Here is a 24,382-nt window from a genome sequence, read left to right as displayed (position 1 = left end):
AACTCAGCCCCCACGCGGCAAACTCAGCCCCCACGCAGCAACTCAGGCCCCACGCAGCAACTCAGCCCCCACGCGGCAACTCAGCCCCCACGCGGCAAACTCAGCCCCCACGCAGCAACTCAGCCCCCACGCAGCAACTCAGCCCCCACGCGGCAACTCAGCCCCCACGCGGCAAACTCAGCCCCCACGCAGCAAACTCAGCCCCCACGCAGCAAACTCAGCCCCCACGCGGCAACTCAGCCCCCACGCAGCAAACTCAACCCCCAGACGGCAACTCAGCCCCCACGCAGCAACTCAGCCCCCACGCGGCAACTCAGCCCCCACGCGGCAAACTCAGCCCCCACGCAGCAACTCAGCCCCCACGCGGCAAACTCAACCCCCACGCAGCAACTCAGCCCCCACGCAGCAACTCAGCCCCCACGCGGGAAACTCAGCCCCCACGCAGCAACTCAGCCCCCACGCAGCAACTCAGCCCCCACGCGGCAACTCAGCCCCCACGCGGCGAACTCAGCCCCCACGCAGCAAACTCAGCCCCCACGCAGCAACTCAGACCCCACGCGGCAACTCAGCCCCCACGCAGCAACTCAGCCCCCACGCAGCAACTCAGCCCCCACGCGGCAACTCAGCCTCCACGCAGCAACTCAGCCCCCATGCGGCAACTCAGACCCCACGCGGCAACTCAGCCCCCACGCAGCAACTCAGCCCCCACGCAGCAACTCAGACCCCACGCGGCAACTCAGCCCCCACGCGGCAACTCAGCCCCCACGCAGCAACTCAGCCCCCACGCGGCAACTAAGCCCCCACTCGGCAAACTCAGCCCCCACGCGGCAACTCAGCCCCCACGCGGCAACTCAGCCCCCACGCGGCAACTCAGCCCCCACGCGGCAAACTCAGCCCCCACGCAGCAACTCAGCCCCCACGAGGCAACTCAGCCCCCACGCGGCAACTCAGCCCCCACGCGGCAACTCAGCCCCCACGCGGCAACTCAGCCCCCACGCAGCAACTCAGCCCCCACGCGGCTACTCAGCCCCCACGCAGCAAATCAGCCCCCACGCGGCAACTCAGCCCCCACGCGGCAAACTCAGCCCCCACGCGGCAACTCAGCCCCCACGCGGCAACTCAGCCCCCACGCAGCAACTCAGCCCCCACGCAGCAACTCAGCCCCCACGCGGCAACTTAGCCCCCACGCAGCAAACTCAACCCCCAGACGGCAACTCAGCCCCCACGCAGCAACTCAGCCCCCACGCGGCAACTCAGCCCCCACGCGGCAAACTCAGCCCCCACGCAGCAACTCAGCCCCCACGCGGCAAACTCAACCCCCACGCAGCAACTCAGCCCCCACGCAGCAACTCAGCCCCCACGCGGGAAACTCAGCCCCCACGCAGCAACTCAGCCCCCACGCAGCAACTCAGCCCCCACGCGGCAACTCAGCCCCCACGCGGCGAACTCAGCCCCCACGCAGCAAACTCAGCCCCCACGCAGCAACTCAGACCCCACGCGGCAACTCAGCCCCCACGCAGCAACTCAGCCCCCACGCAGCAACTCAGCCCCCACGCGGCAACTCAGCCCCCACGCAGCAACTCAGCCCCCACGCAGCAACTCAGACCCCACGCGGCAACTCAGCCCCCACGCAGCAACTCAGCCCCCACGCAGCAACTCAGACCCCACGCGGCAACTCAGCCCCCACGCGGCAACTCAGCCCCCACGCAGCAACTCAGCCCCCACGCGGCAACTAAGCCCCCACTCGGCAAACTCAGCCCCCACGCGGCAACTCAGCCCCCACGCGGCAACTCAGCCCCCACGCGGCAACTCAGCCCCCACGCGGCAAACTCAGCCCCCACGCAGCAAATCAGCCCCCACGCGGCAACTCAGCCCCCACGCGGCAAACTCAGCCCCCACGCGGCAACTCAGCCCCCACGCGGCAACTCAGCCCCCACGCAGCAACTCAGCCCCCACGCAGCAACTCAGCCCCCACGCGGCAACTTAGCCCCCACGCAGCAAACTCAGCCCCCACGCGGCAACTCAGCCCCCACGCAGCAAACTCAGCCCCCACGCAGCAACTCAGCCCCCACGCGGCAACTCAGCCCCCACGCAGCAACTCAGCTCCCACGCGGCAACTCAGCCCCCACGCGGCAACGGAGCCCCCACGCTGCAACTCAGCCCCCACGCTGCAACTCAGCCCCCACGCGGCAACTCAGCCCCCACGCGGCAAACTCAGCCCCCACGCAGCAACTCAGCCCCCACGCGGCAACTCAGCCCCCACGCGGCAACTCAGCCCCCACGCAGCAACTCAGCCCCCACGCAGCAACTCAGCCCCCACGCAGCAACTCAGCCCCCACGCGGCAACTAAGCCCCCACGCGGCAACTCAGCCCCCACGCGGCAACTCAGCTCCCACGCGGCAACTCAGCCCCCACGCGGCAACTCAGCCCCCACGCGGCAAACTCAGCCCCCACGCGGCAACTAAGCCCCCACTCGGCAAACTCAGCCCCCACGCGGCAACTCAGCCCTCACGCGTCTACTCAGCCCCCACGCAGCAAATCAGCCCCCACGCAGCAAACTCAGCCCCCACGCGGCGAACTCAGCCCCCACGCGGCAACTCAGCCCCCACGCGGCAACTCAGCCCCCACGCAGCAACTCAGCCCCCACGCGGCAACTCAGCCCCCACGCGGCAACTCAGCCCCCACGCGGCAACTCAGCCCCCATGCGGCAACTCAGCCTCCACGCAGCAACTCAGCCCCCACGCAGCAACTCAGCCCCCACGCAGCAACTCAGCCCCCACGCGGCAACTCAGCCCCCACGCAGCAAACTCAGCCCCCACGCGGCAACTCAGCCCCCACGCAGCAAACTCAGCCCCCACGCAGCAAACTCAGCCCCCACACGGCAACTCAGCCCCCACGCGGCAACTCAGCCCCCACGCGGCAACTCAGCCCCCACGCGGCAACTCAGCCCCCACGCGGCAAATCAGTCCCCACGCGGCAAGTCAGCCCCCATGCAGCAACTCAGCCCCCACGTAGCAACTCAGCCCCCATACGGCAACTCAGCCCCCACGCAGCAACTCAGCCCCCACGCGGCTACTCAGCCCCCACGCAGCAAAGCAGCCCCCACGCGGCAACTCAGCCCCCACGCGGCAAACTCAGCCCCCACGCGGCAACTCAGCCCCCACGCGGCAACTCAGCCCCCACGCAGCAACTCAGCCCCCACGCAGCAACTCAGCCCCCACGCGGCAACTTAGCCCCCACGCAGCAAACTCAGCCCCCACGCGGCAACTCAGCCCCCACGCAGCAAACTCAGCCCCCACGCAGCAAACTCAGCCCCCACGCAGCAACTCAGCCCCCACGCGGCAACTCAGCCCCCACGCAGCAACTCAGCTCCCACGCGGCAACTCAGCCCCCACACGGCAACTCAGCCCCCACGCTGCAACTCAGCCCCCACGCGGCAACTCAGCCCCCACGCGGCAAACTCAGCCCCCACGCAGCAACTCAGCCCCGACGCGGCAACTCAGCCCCCACGCGGCAACTCAGCCCCCACGCGGCAACTCAGCCCCCACGCGGCAACTCAGCCCCCACGCAGCAACTCAGCCCCCACGTGGCAACTAAGCCCCCACTCGGCAAACTCAGCCCCCACGCGGCAACTAAGCCCCCACTCGGCAAACTCAGCCCCCACGCGGCAACTCAGCCCTCACGCGTCTACTCAGCCCCCACGCGGCAACTCAGCCCCCACGCAGCAACTCAGCCCCCACGCGGCTACTCAGCCCCCACGCAGCAAATCAGCCCCCACGCGGCAACTCAGCCCCCACGCGGCAAACTCAGCCCCCACGCGGCAACTCAGCCCCCACGCGGCTACTCAGCCCCCACGCAGCAAATCAGCCCCCACGCAGCAAACTCAGCCCCCACGCGGCGAACTCAGCCCCCACGCGGCAACTCAGCCCCCACGCGGCAACTCACTCCCCACGCAGCAACTCAGCCCCCACGCAGCAACTCAGCCCCAACGCAGCAACTCAGCCCCCACGCGGCAACTCAGCCCCCACGCGGCAACTCAGCCCCCACGCGGCAACTCAGCCCCCACGCAGCAACTCAGCCCCCACGCGGCAACTCAGCCCCCACGCGGCAACTCAGCCCCCACGCAGCAACTCAGCCCCCACGCGGCTACTCAGCCCCCACGCAGCAAATCAGCCCCCACGCAGCAAACTCAGCCCCCACGCGGCGAACTCAGCCCCCACGCGGCAACTCAGCCCCCACGCGGCAACTCACTCCCCACGCAGCAACTCAGCCCCCACGCAGCAACTCAGCCCCAACGCAGCAACTCAGCCCCCACGCGGCAACTCAGCCCCCACGCGGCAACTCAGCCCCCACGCGGCAACTCAGCCCCCACGCAGCAACTCAGCCCCCACGCAGCAACTCAGCCCCCACGCGGCAACTCAGCCCCCACGCGGCAACTCAGCCCCCACGCGGCAACTCAGCCCCCACGCAGCAACTCAGCCCCCACGCGGCAACTAAGCCCCGACTCGGCAAACTCGGCCCCCACGCGGCAACTAAGCCCCCACTCGGCAAACTCAGCCCCCACGCGGCAACTCAGCCCCCACGCAGCAACTCAGCCCCCACGCGGCAACTCAGCCCCCACGCGGCAACTCAGCCCCCACGCGGCAACTCAGCCCCCACGCGGCAACTCAGCCCCCACGCGGCAACTCAGCCCCCACGCGGCTACTCAGCCCCCACGCAGCAAATCAGCCCCCACGCAGCAAACTCAGCCCCCACGCGGCGAACTCAGCCCCCACGCGGCAACTCAGCCCCCACGCGGCAACTCAGCCCCCACGCAGCAACTCAGCCCCCACGCGGCAACTCAGCCCCCACGCAGCAACTCAGCCCCCACGCAGCAACTCAGCCCCCACGCGGCAACTCAGCCCCCACGCGGCAACTCAGCCCCCACGCGGCAACTCAGCCCCCACGCGGCGACTCAGCCCCCACGCGGCAACTAAGCCCCCACTCGGCAAATTCAGCCCCCACGCGGCAACTCAGCCCCCACGCGTCAACTCAGCCCCCACGCGGCAACTCAGCACCCACGCGGCAACTCAGCCCCCACGCGGCAACTCAGCCCCCACGCGGCAAATCAGCCCCCACGCGGCAACTCAGCCCCCACGCAGCAACTCAGCCCCAATGCAGCAACTCAGCCCCCACGCGGCAACTCAGCCCCCACGCGGCAACTCAGCCCCCACGCAGCAACTCAGCCCCCACGCAGCAACTCAGCCCCCACGCGGCAACTCAGCCCCCACGCAGCAAACTCAGCCCCCACGCGGCAACTCAGCCCCCACGCAGCAAACTCAACCCCCAGACGGCAACTCAGCCCCCACGCAGCAACTCAGCCCCCACGCGGCAACTCAGCCCCCATGCGGCAAACTCAGCCCCCACGCAGCAACTCAGCCCCCACGCGGCAAACTCAACCCCCACGCAGCAACTCAGCCCCCACGCAGCAACTCAGCCCCCACGCGGGAAACTCAGCCCCCACGCAGCAACTCAGCCCCCACGCAGCAACTCAGCCCCCACGCGGCAACTCAGCCCCCACGCGGCGAACTCAGCCCCCACGCAGCAAACTCAGCCCCCACGCAGCAACTCAGACCCCACGCGGCAACTCAGCCCCCACGCAGCAACTCAGCCCCCACGCAGCAACTCAGCCCCCACGCAGCAACTCAGCCCCCACGCGGCAACTCAGCCCCCACGCGGCAACTCAGCCCCCACGCAGCAACTCAGCCCCCACGCGGCAACTAAGCCCCCACTCGGCAAACTCAGCCCCCACGCGGCAACTCAGCCCCCACGCGGCAACTCAGCACCCACGCGGCAACTCAGCCCCCACGCGGCAAACTCAGCCCCCACGCAGCAACTCAGCCCCCACGAGGCAACTCAGCCCCCACGCGGCAACTCAGCCCCCACGCGGCAACTCAGTCCCCACGCGGCAACTCAGCCCCCACGCAGCAACTCAGCCCCCACGCGGCTACTCAGCCCCCACGCAGCAAATCAGCCCCCACGCGGCAACTCAGCCCCCACGCGGCAAACTCAGCCCCCACGCGGCAACTCAGCCCCCACGCGGCAACTCAGCCCCCACGCAGCAACTCAGCCCCCACGCAGCAACTCAGCCCCCACGCGGCAACTTAGCCCCCACGCAGCAAACTCAGCCCCCACGCGGCAACTCAGCCCCCACGCAGCAAACTCAGCCCCCACGCAGCAAACTCAGCCCCCACGCAGCAACTCAGCCCCCACGCGGCAACTCAGCCCCCACGCAGCAACTCAGCTCCCACGCGGCAACTCAGCCCCCACACGGCAACTCAGCCCCCACGCTGCAACTCAGCCCCCACGCGGCAACTCAGCCCCCACGCGGCAAACTCAGCCCCCACGCAGCAACTCAGCCCCCACGCGGCAACTCAGCCCCCACGCGGCAACTCAGCCCCCACGCGGCAACTCAGCCCCCACGCGGCAACTCAGCCCCCACGCAGCAACTCAGCCCCCACGTGGCAACTAAGCCCCCACTCGGCAAACTCAGCCCCCACGCGGCAACTAAGCCCCCACTCGGCAAACTCAGCCCCCACGCGGCAACTCAGCCCTCACGCGTCTACTCAGCCCCCACGCGGCAACTCAGCCCCCACGCAGCAACTCAGCCCCCACGCGGCTACTCAGCCCCCACGCAGCAAATCAGCCCCCACGCGGCAACTCAGCCCCCACGCGGCAAACTCAGCCCCCACGCGGCAACTCAGCCCCCACGCAGCAACTCAGCCCCCACGCAGCAACTCAGCCCCCACGCGGCAACTTAGCCCCCACGCAGCAAACTCAGCCCCCACGCGGCAACTCAGCCCCCACGCAGCAAACTCAGCCCCCACGCAGCAACTCAGCCCCCACGCGGCAACTCAGCCCCCACGCAGCAACTCAGCTCCCACGCGGCAACTCAGCCCCCACGCGGCAACTCAGCCCCCACGCTGCAACTCAGCCCCCACGCGGCAACTCAGCCCCCACGCGGCAAACTCAGCCCCCACGCAGCAACTCAGCCCCCACGCGGCAACTCAGCCCCCACGCGGCAACTCAGCCCCCACGCGGCAACTCAGCCCCCACGCGGCAACTCAGCCCCCACGCGGCAACTAAGCCCCCACGCGGCAACTCAGCCCCCACGCGGCAACTCAGCTCCCACGCGGCAACTCAGCCCCCACGCGGCAACTCAGCCCCCACGCGGCAAACTCAGCCCCCACGCGGCAACTAAGCCCCCACTCGGCAAACTCAGCCCCCACGCGGCAACTCAGCCCTCACGCGTCTACTCAGCCCCCACGCAGCAAATCAGCCCCCACGCAGCAAACTCAGCCCCCACGCGGCGAACTCAGCCCCCACGCGGCAACTCAGCCCCCACGCGGCAACTCAGCCCCCACGCGGCAACTCAGCCCCCACGCAGCAACTCAGCCCCCACGCAGCAACTCAGCCCCCACGCGGCAACTCAGCCCCCACGCGGCAACTCAGCCCCCACGCGGCAACTCAGCCCCCATGCGGCAACTCAGCCTCCACGCAGCAACTCAGCCCCCACGCAGCAACTCAGCCCCCACGCAGCAACTCAGCCCCCACGCGGCAACTCAGCCCCCACGCAGCAAACTCAGCCCCCACGCGGCAACTCAGCCCCCACGCAGCAAACTCAGCCCCCACACGGCAACTCAGCCCCCACGCGGCAACTCAGCCCCCACGCGGCAACTCAGCCCCCACGCGGCAACTCAGCCCCCACGCGGCAAATCAGTCCCCACGCGGCAAATCAGACCCCATGCAGCAACTCAGCCCCCACGTAGCAACTCAGCCCCCACGCAGCAAACTCAGCCCCCATACGGCAACTCAGCCCCCACGCGGCAAACTCAGCCCCCACGCAGCAACTCAGCCCCCACGCAGCAACTCAGCCCCCACGCGGCAACTCAGCCCCCACGCGGCAAACTCAGCCCCCACGCAGCAACTCAGGCCCCACGCAGCAACTCAGCCCCCACGCGGCAACTCAGCCCCCACGCGGCAAACTCAGCCCCCACGCAGCAACTCAGCCCCCACGCAGCAACTCAGCCCCCACGCGGCAACTCAGCCCCCACGCGGCAAACTCAGCCCCCACGCAGCAAACTCAGCCCCCACGCAGCAAACTCAGCCCCCACGCGGCAACTCAGCCCCCACGCAGCAAACTCAACCCCCAGACGGCAACTCAGCCCCCACGCAGCAACTCAGCCCCCACGCGGCAACTCAGCCCCCACGCGGCAAACTCAGCCCCCACGCAGCAACTCAGCCCCCACGCGGCAAACTCAACCCCCACGCAGCAACTCAGCCCCCACGCAGCAACTCAGCCCCCACGCGGGAAACTCAGCCCCCACGCAGCAACTCAGCCCCCACGCAGCAACTCAGCCCCCACGCGGCAACTCAGCCCCCACGCGGCGAACTCAGCCCCCACGCAGCAAACTCAGCCCCCACGCAGCAACTCAGACCCCACGCGGCAACTCAGCCCCCACGCAGCAACTCAGCCCCCACGCAGCAACTCAGCCCCCACGCGGCAACTCAGCCTCCACGCAGCAACTCAGCCCCCATGCGGCAACTCAGACCCCACGCGGCAACTCAGCCCCCACGCAGCAACTCAGCCCCCACGCAGCAACTCAGACCCCACGCGGCAACTCAGCCCCCACGCGGCAACTCAGCCCCCACGCAGCAACTCAGCCCCCACGCGGCAACTAAGCCCCCACTCGGCAAACTCAGCCCCCACGCGGCAACTCAGCCCCCACGCGGCAACTCAGCCCCCACGCGGCAACTCAGCCCCCACGCGGCAAACTCAGCCCCCACGCAGCAACTCAGCCCCCACGAGGCAACTCAGCCCCCACGCGGCAACTCAGCCCCCACGCGGCAACTCAGCCCCCACGCGGCAACTCAGCCCCCACGCAGCAACTCAGCCCCCACGCGGCTACTCAGCCCCCACGCAGCAAATCAGCCCCCACGCGGCAACTCAGCCCCCACGCGGCAAACTCAGCCCCCACGCGGCAACTCAGCCCCCACGCGGCAACTCAGCCCCCACGCAGCAACTCAGCCCCCACGCAGCAACTCAGCCCCCACGCGGCAACTTAGCCCCCACGCAGCAAACTCAACCCCCAGACGGCAACTCAGCCCCCACGCAGCAACTCAGCCCCCACGCGGCAACTCAGCCCCCACGCGGCAAACTCAGCCCCCACGCAGCAACTCAGCCCCCACGCGGCAAACTCAACCCCCACGCAGCAACTCAGCCCCCACGCAGCAACTCAGCCCCCACGCGGGAAACTCAGCCCCCACGCAGCAACTCAGCCCCCACGCAGCAACTCAGCCCCCACGCGGCAACTCAGCCCCCACGCGGCGAACTCAGCCCCCACGCAGCAAACTCAGCCCCCACGCAGCAACTCAGACCCCACGCGGCAACTCAGCCCCCACGCAGCAACTCAGCCCCCACGCAGCAACTCAGCCCCCACGCGGCAACTCAGCCCCCACGCAGCAACTCAGCCCCCACGCAGCAACTCAGACCCCACGCGGCAACTCAGCCCCCACGCAGCAACTCAGCCCCCACGCAGCAACTCAGACCCCACGCGGCAACTCAGCCCCCACGCGGCAACTCAGCCCCCACGCAGCAACTCAGCCCCCACGCGGCAACTAAGCCCCCACTCGGCAAACTCAGCCCCCACGCGGCAACTCAGCCCCCACGCGGCAACTCAGCCCCCACGCGGCAACTCAGCCCCCACGCGGCAAACTCAGCCCCCACGCAGCAAATCAGCCCCCACGCGGCAACTCAGCCCCCACGCGGCAAACTCAGCCCCCACGCGGCAACTCAGCCCCCACGCGGCAACTCAGCCCCCACGCAGCAACTCAGCCCCCACGCAGCAACTCAGCCCCCACGCGGCAACTTAGCCCCCACGCAGCAAACTCAGCCCCCACGCGGCAACTCAGCCCCCACGCAGCAAACTCAGCCCCCACGCAGCAACTCAGCCCCCACGCGGCAACTCAGCCCCCACGCAGCAACTCAGCTCCCACGCGGCAACTCAGCCCCCACGCGGCAACGGAGCCCCCACGCTGCAACTCAGCCCCCACGCTGCAACTCAGCCCCCACGCGGCAACTCAGCCCCCACGCGGCAAACTCAGCCCCCACGCAGCAACTCAGCCCCCACGCGGCAACTCAGCCCCCACGCGGCAACTCAGCCCCCACGCAGCAACTCAGCCCCCACGCAGCAACTCAGCCCCCACGCAGCAACTCAGCCCCCACGCGGCAACTAAGCCCCCACGCGGCAACTCAGCCCCCACGCGGCAACTCAGCTCCCACGCGGCAACTCAGCCCCCACGCGGCAACTCAGCCCCCACGCGGCAAACTCAGCCCCCACGCGGCAACTAAGCCCCCACTCGGCAAACTCAGCCCCCACGCGGCAACTCAGCCCTCACGCGTCTACTCAGCCCCCACGCAGCAAATCAGCCCCCACGCAGCAAACTCAGCCCCCACGCGGCGAACTCAGCCCCCACGCGGCAACTCAGCCCCCACGCGGCAACTCAGCCCCCACGCAGCAACTCAGCCCCCACGCGGCAACTCAGCCCCCACGCGGCAACTCAGCCCCCACGCGGCAACTCAGCCCCCATGCGGCAACTCAGCCTCCACGCAGCAACTCAGCCCCCACGCAGCAACTCAGCCCCCACGCAGCAACTCAGCCCCCATACGGCAACTCAGCCCCCACGCGGCAAACTCAGCCCCCACGTGGCAACTCAGCCTCCACGCGGCAAACTCAGCCCCCACGCAGCAACTCAGCCCCCACGCGGCAACTCAGCCCCCACGCGGCAGACTCAGCCCCCACGCAGCAACTCAGCCCCCACGCGGCAAACTCAGCCCCCACGCGGCAACTCAGCCCCCACGCGGCAACTCAGCCCCCACGCGGCAACTCAGCCCCCACGCGGCAAACTCAGCCCCCACGCAGCAACTCAGCCCCCACGCAGCAACTCAGCCCCCACGCGGCAACTCAGCCCCCACGCGGCAAACTCAGCCCCCACGCAGCAAACTCAGCCCCCACGCGGCGAACTCAGCCCCCACGCAGCAACTCAGCCCCCACGCAGCAACTCAGCCCCCACGCAGCAACTCAGCCCCCACGCGGCAACTCAGCCCCCACGCGGCAACTCAGCCCCCACGCAGCAACTCAGCCCCCACGCGGCAACTAAGCCCCCACGCGGCAAATTCAGCCCCCACGCGGCAACTCAGCCCCCACGCGTCAACTCAGCCCCCACGCGGCAACTCAGCACCCACGCGGCAACTCAGCCCCCACGCGGCAACTCAGCCCCCACGCGGCAAATCAGCCCCCACGCAGCAACTCAGCCCCCACGCAGCAACTCAGCCCCCATGCAGCAACTCAGCCCCCACGCGGCAACTCAGCCCCCACTCAGCAACTCAGCCCCCACGCAGCAACTCAGCCCCCACGCAGCAACTCAGCCCCCACGCGGCAACTCAGCCCCCACGCAGCAAACTCAGCCCCCACGCGGCAACTCAGCCCCCACGCAGCAAACTCAACCCCCATACGGCAACTCAGCCCCCACGCAGCATCTCAGCCCCCACGCGGCAACTCAGCCCCCACGCGGCAAACTCAGCCCCCACGCAGCAATTCAGCCCCCACGCGGCAAACTCAACCCCCACGCGGCAACTCAGCCCCCACGCGGCAACTCAGCCACCACGCGGCAACTCAGCCCCCATGCGGCAACTCAGCCCCCACGCGGCAACTCAGCCCCCACGCAGCAACTCAGCCCCCACGCAGCAACTCAGCCCCCATGCAGCAACTCAGCCCCCACGCGGCAACTCAGCCCCCACTCAGCAACTCAGCCCCCACGCAGCAACTCAGCCCCCACGCAGCAACTCAGCCCCCACGCGGCAACTCAGCCCCCACGCAGCAAACTCAGCCCCCACGCGGCAACTCAGCCCCCACGCAGCAAACTCAGCCCCCACACGGCAACTCAGCCCCCACACGGCAACTCAGCCCCCACGCGGCAACTCAGCCCCCACGCGGCAACTCAGCCCCCACGCGGCAAATCAGTCCCCACGCGGCAAGTCAGCCCCCATGCAGCAACTCAGCCCCCACGCAGCAACTCAGCCCCCACGAGGTTTTAAACTAATGTGGCAGGGGGATGGGAACCAGATTAGGATGTTAGAGGTCAGTAAAGAGGCAGCAACTAAAGCCAGTAAGGTACTAGATAATAAACTCAATGTGACTCAGGGGAAGAGTAGACAGGGAAGAGATGATGAACGCAAAGGGACAGGTGGTCTGAGGTGCATTTGTTTCAATGCGAGAAGTGTAGCAGTTAAGGCAGATGAGCTTGGGGCTTGGATTAGTACCTGGGAATATGATGTTATTGGTATTGAGACTCGGTTGAGGGAAGGGCAAGACTGGCAACTAAATATCCCAGGGTATAGATGAGGGATGGAGAGGGAGGTAAAAGGGGTGGAGGAGTTGCATTACTGGTCAGAGATGATATCACAGCTGCGATTAAGGGGGGCACGATGGAGGATTCGAGCACTGAGGCAATATGGGTAGAGCTAAGAAATAGGAAGGGTGCAGTAACATTGTTGGGACTTTACTACAGGCCTCCCAAAAGCGAGCGATAGGTAGAGGTACAAATATGTAGACAGATTATAGAAAAATGTAGGAGCAATAGGGTGGTCGTGATGGGAGATTTTAACTTCCCCAACATTGAATGGGACTCATGTAGTGTTGGAGGCGGAGATGGAGCAGAATTTCTAAGGAGCATCCAGGAGAGTTTTTTAGAGCAGTATGCAAATAGTCCAACTCGGGAAGAGACCATACTGGACCTGGTATTGGGGAATGATCCCGGCCAGGTGGTTGAAGTTTCAGTCGGTGATTACTTTGGGAATAGCGATCACAATTCCGTAAGTTTTAGAATACTCATGGACAAAGACGAGAGTGGTCCTAAAGGAAGAGTGCTAAATTGGGGAAAGGCCAAGTATAACAAAATTCGGCAGGAGCTAGGGAATGTGGATTGGGAGCAGCTGTTTAAGAGTAAATCCGCATTTGAAATGTGGGAGTCTTTTAAGGAAAGGTTGATTAGAGTGCAGGACAGACATGTCCCTGTGAAAATGAGGGAGAGAAATAGCAAGATTAGGGAACCATGGATGACGGGTGGAATTGTGAGACTAGCTAAGATGAAAAAGGAAGCATACATAAGATCTAGGTGACTTAAATCTGATGAAGCTTTGGAGGAATATCGGGCAAGTAGGACAAATCTCAAACGCACAATAAAGAGGGCTAAAAGGGGTCATGAAATATCTTTGACTAACAGGGTTAAGGAAAATCCCAAAGCCTTTTATTCGTATATAAGGAGCAAGAGGGTAACTAGAGAAAGGATTGGCCCACTCAAGGACAAAAGAGGGAATTTATGCGTGGAGTCAGAGGAAATGGGCGAGATTCTTAATGAGTACTTTGCATCGGTATTCACCAAGGAGAGGGACATGACGGATGTTGAGGCTGGGGATGGGTGTTTAAATACACTAGGTCAAGTCGGCATAAGGAAGGGGGAAGTTTTGGGTATTCTAAAAGGCATTAAGGTGGACAAGTCCCCAGGTCCGGATGGGATCTATCCCAGATTATTGAGGGAAGCGAGGGACGAAATAACTGGGGCCTTAACAGATATCTTTGCAGCATCCTTGAGCACGGGTGAGGTCCCGGAGGACTGGAGAATTGCTAATGTTGTCCCTTTGTTTAATAAGAGTAGCAGGGACAATCCAGGGAATTATAGACCTGTGAGCTTGACGTCAGTGGTAGGCAAACTGTTGGAGAAGATACTGAGGGATAGGATCTATTCACATTTGGAAGAAAATAGACTTATCAGTGATAGGCAGCATGGTTTTGTGCAGGGAAGGTCATTTCTTACAAGTCTAATAGAATTCTTTGAGGAAGTGATAACGTTAATTGATGAGTGAAGGGCTGTAGATGTCATATACATGAACTTCAGTAAGGCGTTTGATAAAGTTTCCCATGGCAGGTTGATGGAAAAAGTGAAGTCGTATGGGGTTCAGGGTGTACTAGCGAGATGGATAAAGAACTGACTGGGCAACAGGAGACAGAGAGTAGTGGTGGAAGGGAGTGTCTCAAAATGGAGAAAGGGGACTAGTGGTGTTCCACAGGGATCCGTGCTGGGGCCACTGTTGTTTGTGATATACATAAATGATCTGGACGAAGGTATAGGTGGTCTGATTAGCAAGTTTGCAGATGATACTAAAATTGGTGGAGTTGCAGATAGCGAGGAGGACTGTCAGAGAATACAGCAAAATATCGATAGATTGGAGAGTTGGGCAGAGAAATGGCAGATGGAGTTCAATCCAGGCAAATGCGAGGTGATGCATTTTGGAAGATCTAATTCAAGAGCGGACTATACGGTCAATGGAAAAGTCCTGGGGAAAATTGATGTACAGAGAGATCTGGGAGTTCAGGTCCATTGTACCCTGAAGGTGGCAACGCAGGTCGATAGAGTGGTCAAGAAGGCATACAGCATGCTTGCCTTCATCGGACGGGGTATTGAGTACAAGAGTCGGCAGGTCATGTTACAGTTGTATAGGACTTTGGTTAGGCCACATTTGGAATACTGCGTGCAGTTCTGGTCGCCACGTTACCAGAAGGATGTGGATGCTTTAGAGAGGGTGCAGAGGAGGTTCACCAGGATGTTGCCTGGTATGGAGGGTGCTAGCTATGAAGAAAGGTTGAGTAGATTTGGATTGTTTTCGTTGGAAAGACGGAGGTTGAGGGGGGACCTGATTGACGTCTACAAAATTTTGAGAGGTATGGACAGGGTGGATAGCAACAAGACTTTTCCAAGAGTGGGGGTGTCAATTACAAGGGGTCACGATTTCAAGGTGAGATGGGAAAGTTTAAGGGAGATGTGCGTGGAAAGTTTTTTTTACGCAGAGGGTGGTGGGTGCCTGGAACGCTTTGCCAGCGGAGGTGGTAGAGGCGGGCACGATAGCATCATTTAAGATGCATCTAGACAGATATCTGAACGGGCGGGGAACAGAGGGAAGTAGATCCTTGGAAAATAGGTGACAGGTTTAGATAAAGGATCTGGATCAGCGCAGGCTGGGAGGGCCGAAGGGCCTGTTCCTGTGCTGTACTTTTCTTTGTTCTTTATTCTTTGTTCAATGCTTAATTTTTTTAATTTAGTGTAGACTCCCAACCAGCCAATCAGGTCACAGCTTTTCTGTGATGTCACTTCAGTCCCCCCCCCCCTTACACACACACACAATTTGAAAAGGTAATAAAAGTAAAAATTAGTAAAAATCACTTACTTACCTTGCGAGGGTCTCAGATGCTCTCTGGTTCTCTCCCTGCTGATTAAAAGTTACAGGCCAGAAGAAAGAGAGAGAAAGAAACAGTAGGGAAAAAGCACCTTCTCCCACTCTGCACCGAATTACCAAGTTCCAAATTCCCACTCTGAAGTTGTCTCACTCAGGCTGTGTCTCTTTGACCTGCGCAAAGCTTACTGAGTGCGCTTTCTGTCTGTCTTCAGCTGACCAGGGTGCCTCACACTACTTACATTTCAAAGGGAAGAATACAATGTGCACCTTTGTGCCCCTAAACAGGCCTCAGGTGACTGCCAGATAACTGCCTCTCAGCAATTAGGATGGGGGCAGCTTCAGCCAATCAGATGCTAATCTACACTGCACTTTTAACTGAAAAACAGCAAAATTAAGATTAACCACTTACCTTTCCTGATCACCTCACTGCACCAAATTACCAAGTTCCAAATTCCCACTCTGGGTGTGTCTCACTCAGGCTGTGTCTCTTTGACCTGTGCAAAGCTTTAGAGATTACCCTAAACACCTCCTTCCAGTAATCCTCCAGCTTTGGACAGGACCAAAACATATGAACGTGGTTTGCGCCCCCCCCCGCAATGTTCACACACATCTTCAACCCCCTCAAAGAGCCGCTCATCCTCGCCCTTGTAAGGTGTGCTCTGCAAGAGTGGGGATTCATGGGTGTTTCTCTGGTTGGCAATCAGTAGCTAGTGGTGTCCCTCAGGGATCAGTGTTGGGCCCACAACTGTTCACAATTTACATAGATGATTTGGAGTTGGGGACCAAGGGCAATGTGCCCAAGTTTGCAGACGACACTAAGATAAGTGGTAAGGCAAAAAGTGCAGAGGATACTGGAAGTCTGCAGAGGGATTTGGATAGGCTAAGTGAATGGGCTAGGGTCTGGCAGATGGAATACAATGTTGACAAATGTGAGATTATCCATTTTGGTCGGAATAACAGCAAAAGGGATTATTATTTAAATGTTAAAATATTAAAACATGCTGCTGTGCAGAGAGACCTGGGTGTGCTAGTCCATGAGTCGCAAAAAGTTGGTTTACAGGTGCAACAGGTGATTAAGAAGGCAAATGGAATTTTGTCCTTCATTGCTAGAGGGATGGAGTTTAAGACTAGAGAGGTTATGCTGCAATTGTATAAGGTGTTAGTGAGGCCACACCTGGAGTATTGTGTTCAGTTTTGGTCTCCTTACTTGAGAAAGGACGTACTGGCACTGGAGGGTGTGCAGAGGAGATTCACTAGGTTAATCCCAGAGCTGAAGGGGTTGGATTACGAGGAGAGGTTGAGTAGACTGGGACTGTACTCGTTGGAATTTAGAAGGATGAGGGGGGATCTTATAGAAACATATAAGATTATGAAGGGAATAGATAGGATAGATGCGGGCAGGTTGTTTCCACTGGCGGGAGAAAGTAGAACTAGGGGACATGGCCTCAAAATAAGGGAAAGTAGATTTAGGACTGAGTTTAGGAGGAACTTGTTCACCCAAAGGGTTGTGAATCTCTGGAATTCCTTGCCCAGTGAAGCAGTAGAGGCTCCTTCATTAAATGTTTTTAAGATAAAGATAGATAGTTTTTTGAAGAATAAAGGGATTAAGGGTTATGGTGTTCGGGCCGGAAAGTGGAGCTGAGTCCACAAAAGATCAGCCATGATCTCATTGAATGGCGGAGCAGGCTCGAGGGGCCAGATGGCCTACTCCTGCTCCTAGTTCTTATGTTCTTATGTTCTTATGTATACACCACCTTCAACTGTATCAGCCCCAACCTCGCACATGAGGTGGAGGCGTTCACCCTCCAGAGCACCTCACGCCAGAACCCCTCCTCTATACCCTCTCCCAACTCTTCCTCCCACTTTGCCTTGATCCTTTCCAGCAGCGCCATCTCCTCCTCCAAAATAGCCCCGTAAACCGCCGACACTACCCCCTGTCGTCAGCACCTCCTCCAGCAATGTGGAGGCCGGCTCTACCGGGAAGTTCTGTATCTCCTTTCTGGCAAAGTCTCGAACCTGCATGTATAAGACCATAAGACATAGGAGCAGAATTAGACCACTCGGCCCATCGAGTCTGCTCCACCATTCAATCATGGCTGATATTTTCTCATCCCCATTCTCCTGCCTTCTCCCCATAACCCCTGATCCCCTTATTAATCAAGAACCTATCTATCTCTGTCTTAAAGACACTCAGTGATTTGGCCTCCACAGCCTTCTGCGGCAAAGAGTTCCACAGATTCACCACCCTCTGGCTGAAGAAATTCCAGCTCATCTCTGTTTGAAAGGATCGTCCCTTTATTCTGAGATGGTGTCCTCTGGTTCTAGTTTTTCCTACAATCTAAATCTAAATACTACCCCCTGCTCCAGCCTATACTTCATTCTCAGTTCCTTCAATCCTGCAAACTGACCCCCAAAAAACAAATCTTTTAGTGTCTGTGGAAGGGAATATTAGCCCCCCTGCCTTGGGACTTCCTAATTTCAGCAAACCCTTTACTCTTTATTTGAATGAAGCAGGGGGATTTGTAACAGGGGTCCTGGTGCAAGAGCATTGAGGAGGGAAAAGACCCCTTGCCTATTACTCGGTGGTCCTATGTGCTGTGGTAAAGGGTATGTCAAATTGCTTCAGAGCAGTAGCAGCCATGGCCGCCATAGTAGAAGAAAAATCAGTTTTGCTGCTGCTTAATTCATCCGCAACGCAGCATTTTACTGCGGCTCGACGCACTGGGTACGAAGTAATCCTTGCTAAAACCAACTTTACCTACAAGCGAGCGCCAGCTGTCAACCCTGCTACACTCTTACCCGCGCCCTCGGAACAGAACATATGTATGATCATGACTGTTTACAACTGGTTGAAGCCACCACAACCCCTCGACCTGATTTATTGAGTCACCCACGAGAAAATCCAGACATCATCTTTCTCACCAATGGGTCAGCGAACCGACCAAATGATATGACCCTCCTGGCCGGTGATGCAATAGTAACTCCATTCGAGATAGTGGAAGCTTTTGCTCTGCTTTCAGGAACGTTTGCTCAAGCGGCCGAATAGTTTGCCCTCACTAAAGCATGTATTCTAGCTGAAAATAAAACAGTCAATATTTATACTGATTCCCGATCCGCTTTCGGGGTAGTACATGATTTTGGCCAATTATGGAAAAACAGGGGGTTCATAACTTCCTCCGGCCAACCTATTAACCATGCTAAATTGGTTTTACATTTACTAGATGCTGTTCAGACCAGCAAGATAGCCGTTTTAAAGTGAGAAGCGCAGACTATCGCAGACGATGAAGTCACATGTGGCAATAGATTTGCTGATAAAATAGCAAAAAAGGGGCTCTCAAACAGCAGCCACAACTACAAGCTTCTGCAGTTGAACTTCCGTCCACCATAACAGACCCAAAGTTGAAACAGGCACAGGAGCAAGCCTCTCTACAGGAGCATCGCTCTTGGCTAAAAGCAGGTTACTATCAAGACTATTTTGATAGGTGGACAAGGGCTTTGAAAATAGACCAAATGTATGAAGCTCTCAGAGAAATTATACTTTTGGAGGAGTTTAAAAATTCAATTCCTGATGTAGTGAGAACTCATGTGGAAGAGCAGAGGGTTAAAACTGCGAGATTAGCAGCAGAAATGGCAGATGATTATGAATTAGTTCAAAAATCAAAGCTTGGTTTCCGACATCAGTTTCAGCCGGTGAGGGATAGAAACTGGGGACATGAGAAATACTCAAGTGGTAAAGGTAAAGGTGATCTGATGGGAGCCAATAAAGAGAGTGTACCTCAGGTTAAAAAATAAATCCAGGAGGGTGGAAAAGAAATGAAAAGTTTCAGATGTTTTCACTGTAATAAACTAGGCCATGTAAAGTCACAGTGTTGGTGGTTGAAGAAAAGCACTGGGAAGGCTGATGTGGTAAAACAGGATAAGACAGTGGGGTTTGTTAGAGTGGTAAAGGAAAGCCCAAGTGAAGTGAAGGAGGTGCAAACGATTGTATGGCCTGTTCAAGAGGTGACTGATAAGAAGGTGCCAGATCTTCTTAAAGAAATTACTTGTCTGGGTAAAGTGTATCAGGAGGAGTAGGTAAAGAAGTCACAATTTTAAGAGACACAGGGGCTAGTCAATCTTTAATGGTAAGAGATGAGGAATTATATAGTTTGGGAAGAATGTTGCCAGAAAAGGTGGTAATATGTGGAATTCAGGGTGAGAGGAGTAGTGTTCCATTATACAAGGTAAGGTTGGAAAGTCCAGTGACGAGTGGTGAAGTGGTAGTAGGAGTAATAGAGAAACTATCTTGTCCAGAAATACAGTTTATCTTGGGTAATGAAATAGCTGGATCGCAGGTGGGAGTGATGCCTACTGTGGTTGGTAAGCCAGTGGAAAATCAGACAACTGAAGTGTTGAAGGACGAATATCCTGGGATTGTGATACCAATGGGTATTAACAGTGACAGGGGAACTCATTTCACTAGCAAATTGACCAAAGCCCGAACAGAAGCCATGGGTTTGGATTGGAAATTGCATATCCCCTATCAGCCGCAATCCTCAGGAATGGTGGAAAGGGCGAATGGGATAATTAAAACTGCAGTTACAAAAGTGTGTCAACAAAATGGGCTGCTCTGGCCAGATGCCAGACCCATAGTGATGTCTGCCCTGAGAAATCAGAGAAATCGTAATACGGGCCTAACCCCGTATGAGAATATAATTGGAACGTCCCATGACAACTGGAACTAAACCCCCAGTGCCTCCAGCGGCAGTAGCCATAATATGGGCAGATGAGGCATCGCTAAAGTCTGCCCAGGACATGTGTGAAACCGCTGAAAAAAAATGAAAAAAATCAAAACCATGAAAAGGTGCGTCAGGCTCAGATGCATCCAAAAGAGGGAATACACACCCCTCTAAACCGGGAGGTCACGTGTGTGTGAAAGCACGAAACAAAGATTCTTTTCTCCTGGGTGGAATGGACCCTACCAAGAGCTGCTAACGACCCGAACAGTCGTTAAAGTAAAAGAAAAGCCACTTGGGGTCCACGCAACTCGTGTAAACTACATCATCCAGAACTCTGAGAGTACCAGCGAAACACTGACCTGAAGAGAATGATGGCGTTGATGTTTTTATATTATCATATTAATCCAACATCGTGTAGAGGGTAAATTGCATACTGACACCTTAATATACATGTCTCACTCATACGCAGAGAGGGTAAATAAATTCAGTTGTTGGGTTTGTACACAAATTCCCAGATGCTCGGGGGAGGGCTTCCCTGTGTGACCTATCCCCTTCGGCAGTAAAGAGATAGCAGAATGGGCTCTAAGACAAAATAGTACAGGACGTGGAGAAGATACACAGAATATGTTCGATTGGAGATTAGCTGGATACGATATGAATAGGTTTGAGGAATGGTGGGGGCCTAGGTTTAATGTAACACGTCAAACGCCCTGTTTGATCCGTCCCAATTATACTGGAGTCCCAAAGGGTAGCATATGCTTTAGGAAACATAAAACATATGGGACCTACCCAGTCGGCACGAGTCAGTGCGACCAGACCTTGAATTGGCAACCCCCTATGTTCCACCTCACAGCTAAAGGATTATTCATCTTTGGTTGGTCAGGAGTTGAAAATCAAACGAGTGGAGGCTCCTGGGAAGGGGATCCGATTAGACTAATGATGACTGATAGTAAAGGAAACCTGACCGCATATAACGACACGTATTTTATCTGTGGCCACACCAGAAAATTGGGAAAGCTCCTGCTATTTGGGATAGGTAGTCCCCTTTGTGCATCACATTCAGCAATTGCAGGACCATCCCCATCACAGAACAAAGTGTTATGACATGGACACAAATGCTGGGATAATGATACCACCATTAGGAATAGCCACTAATGCATATGAACTACGTGAACTGCGAGACATCCTTGAGCAGGGAGCTAATGACACTGCAGAAGCTGTTAACCAGATAGAAAATGAGATGGTGGCTATAAGAGCGGTTGTCCTGCAGAATAGAATGGCTCTTGATTTCTTGTTAGCTGAAAAGGGAGGTACTTGTGCCCTGATTGGAAGTGACTGTTGCACATACATCCCTGATACCTCAGAAACATTGATGATCTGGTGGATCACATTCGTGGAGAGGTGACAAGATTACATGAAAATGAGGGATGGGATTTTGGCTTTGGATGGTAGGATTGTTACGACAGAGGATTGTGTTCTGCATTATAATCGCCATTGTAATCTCGATTGTCGTATGGTTACTGTTTAATATTGCGCAAGATATTTTTATTGTACTAACACGGGAACAGCCCGAGCTACCTTGCCTCCTTGCCACCAGCTCATAACACGCAGGGAACTGTCATACGTCCGTTCCCCTTACATTATAAGCCACCCTTCTCTACGGAGGACACGATAATTTACTAAAAGGTGTTGACCAAAAGATCAACAAGAGGGAATTGTGGAAGGGAAGCTAATGAGTTACCAATTTAGAAGCATGCTGGGAATATTGGGCGCGATTCTCCGACCCCCCCCCCCCACCGGGTCGGAGAATCGCCGTGGGCCGCCGTGAATCCCGCCCCCGCCGTGTCCCAAATTCTCCGCCACCGGAGATTCGGCGGGGGCGGGAATCGCGCCGGTCGGCAGGCCCACCCCCGGCGATTCTCCGGTCCGCGATGGGCCAAAGACCCGCCGCTGTCAACCCAAGCCGGCCGGCGTGGATTGAACCACCTTTCGAACGGCGGGACAAGGCGGCGCGGGCAGGCTCCAGGGTCCTGGGGGGAGCGCGGGGCGATCTGGCCCCGAGGGGTGGCCTTGCCCGTGATCGAGGCCCACCGATCCGTGGGCGGGCCTGTGCCGTGGGGGCACTCTTTTCCTTCCGCCTTCGCCATGGTCTTCACTATGGCAGAGGCGGAAGAGACTCCCTCCACTGCGCATGCGCGGGGATGCCGTGAGCGGCCGCTAACGCTCCCGCGCATGTGCCGCCCGGCAAAGTCATTTCCGCGCCAGCTGGCGGGGCGAATATCAGTCCGGCTCGGGCCTAGTCCCTCAAGGTGAGGGCTCGGTCCCTCAAGGTGCAGAGTATTCCGCACCTTTGGGGCGGCGCAATGCCGGACTGATTTGCGCAGTTTTTGGCGCCGGTCGGCAGACATCGCGCCGATTGCAGAGAATCCCGGCCATTAACTATATTTTAACACTGATTTTGAGCGAAAATAAGGAGGTCAAGTAATGTAACGAAATACTGCTAGTATGTGGTACTGGCCTTATTATGATAATTCGTTGTTCTTCCGAAGGACAACAAAATGCGACTCGAATTGTTTTTAAACCAAGGGCAAAACATTCATATTTCCTCTTGCGTATGTTCCCAAGCTTTATCTCTTCAAAGTTGTTTATTTCAACCTATAAATATAATGATTTTTGACTGCAGAACTCAGAGTGCAGTGCCTTGGCTTTGCAGCTGAAACACTCTCCACAAGTATGTTTGTGTAAATACATTTCCTTAAATCGAACCTCGAGGAATTTGTTTTTATTGTGACTTTCACGACAGTGTCCTAATTCCTTTCTCCTCCCATCTCCAAAAATTTCCATCCCACTTTCCTGGCTCAATTATACAGTGAATGGTAGAACCCTCAAGAGTGTTGACACTCAGAGAGATCTAGGAGTACAGGTCCACAGGTCATTGAAAGGGGCAACACAGGTGGAGAAGGTAGTCAAGAAGGCATACGGCATGCTTGCCTTCATTGGCCGGGGCATTGAGTATAAGAATTGGCAAGTCATGTGGCAGCTGTATAGAACCTTAGTTAGGCCACACTTGGAGTACAGTGTTCAATTCTGGTCGCCACACTACCAGAAGGATGTGGAGGCTTTAGAGAGGGTGCAGAAGAGATTTACCAGAATGTTGCCTGGTATGGAGGGCATTAGCTATGAGGAGCGGCTGATTAAACTTGGTTTGTTCTCACTGGAACGAAGGAGGTTGAGGGGCAACCTGATAGAGGTCTACAAAAGTATGAGGGGCATAGACAGAGTGGATAGTCAGAGGCTTTTCCCCAGGGTAGAGGGGTCAATTACTAGGGGGCATAGGCTTAAGGTACGAGGGGCAAGGTTTAGAGGAGATGTACGAGGCAAGTTTATTACGCAGAGGGTAGTGGGTGCCTGGAACTCGCTGCCGGAGGAGGTGGTGGAAGCAGGGACGATAGTGACATTTCAGGGGCATCTTGACAAATACATGAATAGGATGGCAATAGAGGGATACGGACCCAGGACTGATTAACAACTTCCTTACCTTGCAGGTCAGCTGTTAGTTCGGGAGAGAGAGAGAGCCGGGACCTTAGAAACAGCGCGGGAGTTTGAAAAAGCGCGGGAGCTGCGAGGCAGAGGGGACAGTTTAAAAGGTCGCTGCCTGGGTGAGGTAAGTACTGATTAACAACTTCCTTACCTTGCAGGCCCAGTCGATTTCAGCAGGAGCGGAGCAGGCTAGTCCATTTCAGCGGGGGCAGTGCGGAAGTGATTTCTGGGAGGTAAGTCTCTCCTTTAAAAACACTTATCTGGTCCCATTTTCGGTCCCTCTTTGCTGTTTTTAAAAAATTTTTAGTGTTTAAGGCGGGAACAGGAAGTCGACCCGCGGACTTCTGGGAAGACCCTCACCAATAAATTCTGGTGGAGAGGAAACCCGAGACACTACACGTGTAGTGTCTCCCACCCGCCCTCCTCCTCTAACCTAATAATAAAACCATTGGTGTGCGGTAAGTACCATATTTTATTATTATTTATTTTATTTTTTTTAATTAAAAAAATTTAATTTAGTTGTTAGCCAGATCTTGGTAGAAAGTTAGAGGAATGGCAGGGAAGGGAGTGCAATGTTCTTCCTGCAGGATGTTTGAGGTGAGGGATGTAGTTAGTGTCCCTGCTGATTTTACCTGCAGGAAGTGCTGCCATCTCCAGCTCCTCCAAGACCGAGTTAGGGAACTGGAGCTGGAGTTGGAAGAACTTCGGATCATTCGGGAGGCAGAGGGGGTCATAGATAGCAGCTTCAGGGAATTAGTTACACCAAAGATTGGAGATAGGTGGGTAACTGTAA

General features: G+C 58.0%; 1 long non-coding RNA gene across 1 annotated transcript in view; it reads right to left on the bottom strand.

Moving 5' to 3' along the window:
- LOC140429970 (uncharacterized) overlaps positions 1-23,876 on the bottom strand; it is a 106,109-nt gene extending 82,233 nt beyond the window's left edge. The window contains exon 1 of the long non-coding RNA XR_011949245.1: positions 23,741-23,876. This is a non-coding gene — a long non-coding RNA (uncharacterized lncRNA). The remainder of the gene's footprint in view (positions 1-23,740) is intronic.
- Positions 23,877-24,382: the final 506 nt, after the last annotated feature.

This window comes from Scyliorhinus torazame, chromosome 9 (assembly GCF_047496885.1).
Source record: "Scyliorhinus torazame isolate Kashiwa2021f chromosome 9, sScyTor2.1, whole genome shotgun sequence".
Classification (NCBI taxonomy): Eukaryota; Metazoa; Chordata; class Chondrichthyes; order Carcharhiniformes; family Scyliorhinidae; genus Scyliorhinus; species Scyliorhinus torazame.
This window is presented reverse-complemented; position numbering and strand designations above follow the sequence as displayed.